The sequence below is a fragment of the Hevea brasiliensis genome, chromosome 14 (genome assembly GCF_030052815.1).
Source record: "Hevea brasiliensis isolate MT/VB/25A 57/8 chromosome 14, ASM3005281v1, whole genome shotgun sequence".
In the NCBI taxonomy this organism is placed as follows: domain Eukaryota; kingdom Viridiplantae; phylum Streptophyta; class Magnoliopsida; order Malpighiales; family Euphorbiaceae; genus Hevea; species Hevea brasiliensis.
The window spans coordinates 13551017-13556868 of NC_079506.1; positions in this window are offsets into that span (position 1 = coordinate 13551017).

Below are 5852 nucleotides of genomic sequence, written 5' to 3' on the forward strand. Positions count from 1 at the left end.
CAAGTAAAAAAAATATATTTTTGTTCATAAAATTTTGTAAATTTTCTATAAAATTAAAAAAAAAATTTCAGTGGGGGCAATCTGACCATGATACTTCTTAATTTTTTTATCTTGTAAGCAAACAATTAATTGTATAGTCAATTTCTATTGACAAATAATAAGATGGTGATGCTTTTATTTAATATTTTATATATTTAGAATAATTTGTTTTGTGAAAAATAATTTATATATAAAATATTTTTTATTATTTAATTATAATATTAAATTAATAATATACATTTACGTCATGAATATATAAACATTTTAATATTTTAATAAGATTATTACAATTTAAAAATGAAAAATAACCTTTTTTTAATAAAAAATTATTTTTCTTATAAATGATTTAATTTTTCTTTTAATCAAAAAATTATTTTTTGTTAATCCAATTTCTTGAATGCTCCAATGTTATATTTTAGAAAATATTTTCAATAAAATAAATAAATTATTAATAAAAAAACTCGTTCATTCAGAAATTCAAATGCCTTCATTTTATTAATTTCTTAAAAAAAAAAAAGAAAACTGAAACTTTAATTGAGTAAAAAACAATTGATTTCAATTTTATATTTTCAAATATGAAAAATAAAAAAATAGAAGAATATTAATTTAGAACCGTAATTTTTTTTTAATAGATCTTGCAGAGGGGCGAATCTACATTATCGTTTGGGGCGTCAGCCCTCTAAAGGTTTTTAAAATTAAAATATTGTTCATAAATTTTAATATATTTTTAGAAAATTATTGTTTGTCCTTACCTATAAATTTTAATGTATTTTTTTTAAAATTTTTATTTACCTCTCTAATATATATATTTTTTTTATTTTGAGCTGTAAATCTCATTTATATTTTTTATTCTCATATTCATTTAAAAAAATATTTTTTTTATAATAATTTAAATAAATTATTTACATTAATTTTAATACATTAAATTTTTTTTTTATTAATTTTATTAAAATACTTGTCTATAAAACTTTTGTTTACCTAATTTAAAATTATATTATACTATAACATGATTAAAATATACTTTGATAGTGTTGTGATAAAATATTTTTAGTTATCTTAATAATAAATGTTGATCCCACAGGCTCAAAGGAGTATAGATTTTGATGATACCAAAACTCAACTAGAATCAAACTAACATTGTTTTAAGTGTTGTAAAAAAGACCAAGGATTTTATGATGAATTCGTACTTCTGAAGAAAGGATGATATTCTAAAGATAACACATGACGAATCAAAGGAGATAAAAGAAGAAAATGTTACCTTCCAAGGTTGCATTGAAAATCAAATTTGAAGGTACATATAGTATAGAAGTTAGTTTTAATTTCTAGGATTGCTTGTGAAAAGAATTGAGGAGTAGAAGTCAATGATGCTTATTTTCAATTCCTCAAAAGATTTTTCTTTTAAATATCATTATTGGCCTAAAAGGTATTTGACTATGATTTGGTGTAAAGTTTTATAGTTTTGAAAGTTATGCAGAAAAGTTTTCCTGGTATGCTAACTGGTTTGCTATTTTCTCAAGTATGCTAACTGTCTCAACTCTGCACAACATCGCAGAAAAAGACAAAATAACGGCTATTTTCTTGAAATTCGTATCTGTAACGTTCAAATGAGTTCTCCAACGGTAAAAAACGTTCCAAAGCTATAAATACACCTTCCTTTGGCCATTTTGCACTTAATGAAAGTCTCTCCACTGTTCAAAATCATAAAAGCTTTCATTCAAAGTGCTCAAAGTGTTTTTATTGCTCATCATTGGCTTATTTACTCAACTCTTCTTTATAGATTCTGTTGTATTAAGTGAGAGTGAGTTTTAAACACATTATTATCATTTATGAAAGGTCATTCAAGCACCTATTGAAGCTTGGTTGTGAAAAGTGTTTGGGATAACACTTGGTAGAAGTGTGAAGCTACTTGTAAAAGCTTTGGTGAGAAGATTTATAAAGGGTTTTGTCTCTTGCCTTTAAAGAGAAGAATAGTGAAGTGAAGACTCAAAGTGGGATCTTTGAGAGAGTGGATGTAGGCTAGTTGAGCGAACCACTATAAAAATTTGATGTTCATTTTCTCAACCCTTGCTCTTTACATTTATGCAATTTAACTTTATGATTGATATGCTTTTCTTTGATATGAAAGTTGATTTTGTTTCTTGATAACCTTGCAAAAGCGAGAAAATTAGTTCTTGCTAAATCTGTGACATCGATATAATCGCTTGTTATTTGATTTCTTGTCGATTAGAATATACGGTATCTTGCTCTGGTTGCTATGTTAAAAACTTATCAGTCACGATATCTCTGTGAATCTTGATATAATTTGTTAGATCGATTATCTTGATTGCATATAGCCTAACTTTGAATCAACTTGTCAATGAAATTTGTATTGTTCATATTTCACATTAGTCAATTGAGTTGAACCTATGTAATTTTCAAAGGTTTTGAGCAAGAACAGAAAATTGTTTTTAAAGTCAATTCACCCCCTCTTGGACATATTTTGGGACATCAATTTGGTATGAGCTTGTCTCTCTTGCTTGAGATTAAACCCCTTAGAGTGATCCATACACATGGCTAGTTCATCTAGAAACTCGGTGGTATACTGCCCCCTTAGTGAAGGTTATTCCATCACTAGACCACCACTTTTAATGGCACAAATTACTCCTTTTGGAAAACTAGAATGAAACTTTATACAATCTGTTGACATTGATGCTTGGAGGATAATTAAAGATGGTCCTTATATTCCTTATAAAACCGGTGAAGGCAGTACAAATTCCTAAAATGAAATTGAATTTGATGATAATGATTGGAAGAAAATTTCTACAAATGCCAAGGCTATTAATAATCTTCATTGTGCTCTTGATATTAATGAGTATAATCGTATTTGAGGATGTCAAGCTGCAAAAGAAATATGGGACAAACTAAAAGTCACATATGAAGGCGATGTGGTGAAAGAGTCAAAGGCAAACCTCCTCATCAAGTGATTATGAGTTGTTTGAGATGAAACACAGTGAAACTATTCTTTGAGATGAGTACAGTTTACAGATCTTGTCAATCTACTTAAAGCTCTTGGAAAGAGATTTGAGGAACAAGAACTTGTAAAGAAAATTTTGAGGTCTCTTCAAAGTCATGGGAAGCAAAGACTCTTGTTATTCAAGACACCAAGGATTTGGAAAATACACCTATGATGAGCTAATTGGTTCTCTCATTGCACATGAGATGATCTATAAGAAAGATGAGAAAGAAGGTGATCAAAAGAAAAAGAAAATTATAGCCTTCATATCTGAAAAAGTAGATGAGAAAAAGAAAAGTGTTGCTTTTAAAGCTAGTTCAAGTGATGATTCAAGTGCTTCAATTGATGATGATGAAGATATGGCTATGATAGTCAAAGATTCAAAGAGTATTTAGAAAGGTGGAAGCAAATACAAAAGTTCACAAAGAAATATGCTCCAAAGACTCCAAATCATTCAAGTGAAATAGTTTGTTATGAGTGTAACAAACTAGGTCACATTAAGCCAAAGTGTCCTACATTGAAGAAGAAAAACAAGTTTAGAAAGGATAAAAGCAAAAGGCAATGGCGGCAACATGGAGTGATAGTGACTCTTCATCAAATGATGAAACAAGCGACAAAGAAGCTGCAAACACTTGTATGATGGCAATTAAAGAGAAAGGTGAAAGCTCACACATCGAAGATAGTGAAAATGAGGTAAATCTTGAACTTTCTAATGTTGATGAATTAGAACTTGCATTTGTGAAGACATATGATAAATATAGAACTTTTAAAAGAAATGCAAAATTTTGGTTCATGAAAATTGTGCTTTAAGATCAGAAAATATTTCCTTGAGTATGGCTTCAAAGGAAAATGAATTTTACAAATCTCAAATGAAATTATTTAAGGAAGTTAATGATGAGCTTCAAAGATCAAAGAAGTGTGTGAACAACTTCTTGAGAAAAACAGAATTCTTGAATCAAAAGTTGAATCTTTGACAAGAGATTTAACTAAATTTACAAAAGGAAAAGAAACACTTGATATACTTCTTGGGAATCAAAGATCCACAAATGAAAAATCTGGAATTGGTTATGATGGATTTATGAAATATGTAAAATACAAACAATTTTTTTAAAGCTACATCCTTTTCTCAACCAAGTATTACATGCTTTTATTGTAATTATAATGGTTATATGAATAATGCTTATCCTATTAGGAAAGGAACCTTTAAGGCAAAGAAAGTATGGGTGCCTAAAGGAACCCTACCTAATGTTACTAACACTCAAGGACCCAAAGTTGCTTGGGTACCTAAAACGATTAAGCGATTTCAGTGCCTAAGGATTATCTTTGGAAACAAAACATTGGTACATTGATAGTGGTACTCTAGGCACATGACGGAAATAAAGGCAAGTTTTCCTCTCTTACTTTGAAAGAAGAAGGTTATGTCAAATTTGGTGATAAAAGTAAAGCTAAAATTATTGGATGTGGAACTATTGGTAAAAATCCTTGCATTGAGAATCTTGCATTAGTACAAGGATTAAAGTATAATCTTTTAAGTGTTAGTCAATTACGTGATAATGGTTTTAAAGTTATTTTTACTTCTACACATTGTGAGATTCATGGAAATAATGTTATGTTTGCTGGTACTAGAATAGATAATATTTACCTACTTGATTTAACAAGTCTTGAAGAAAATTGTGAAACATGCTTTATGACTTCAGATGATAGTGCATGGTTATGGCATAGAAAATTAGGACATGCTAGCATGAGTACACTTGCTAAACTCTCTAGAAGGAACCTTGTTAGAGGACTTCCAAAGCTAAGATTTGAAAAGAATTTCAATGCAAAGCTTGTGCACTTGGTAAGCATACAAAATCATCTTTTAAATAAAAAAATGTTGTAACTATGTCTAGACCATTGGAATTATTACATCTTGATCTTTTTGATCCAATCACACCTAGAAGTCTAGGAGGCAAGGCATATACATTTGTAATTGTTGATGATTTTTCAATATTCAAATGGTCTTTCTTTCTTGCTCATAAATATGAAACCTTTGATATTTTTGAAGCTTTTTGCAAAAGAACTCAAAATGAAAAGGATATTGCATTACATATTTGAGGAGTGATCATGGAAAAGAATTTTAAAATAATTTGTTTTAAAATTTCTGCTCTCAAAATGGTATTTATCATACATATTCAGCTCCTAGAACTCCACAACAAAATGGAGATGTTGAAAGGAAAAACAGATCTTTGCAAGAAATGGCAAGAACAATCTTTGAATGAAAATAGTTTACCAAAATATTTAAGTGGAAAATTTGTAAATCTGACATGCTACATTTTGAGCGAGTTTCCATTAGAGCTATTTTAAAGAAAACTCCTTATGAACTATGGAAAGGAAGAAAACCCAATATTGCATATTTTCATGTCTTTGGCTGCAAATGTTATATTTTGAATAACAAAGATAGCAATCTTAAGAAATTTGATGCTAAATCTTGTGAAGGAATATTTCTAGGCTATTCAACAAATAGCAAAGCATATAGGATTTTCAATAGAAAAACATTAACCATGGAAGAATCAATGCATATACTTTTTGATGATGCTAACACTTCCTTGCAAAGGAAAGATTCTTGTGATGATGAAATTGAGCAGATTCTAAATTCAAAGAATTCAAATAAAGATGAGCTTGATTCAAAAAAACTAGTGGAGGATGATCAAAATGACAAAGAAGAAGAACTTCCTTGCTCCACAAATGTTGAAATTCAAGAAGACTCTCAACCAAATGTGGAAGAACTACAAATTGAGGAACCTCAACATCAAGATATTCCACAAGAATGGAGGTACCATAG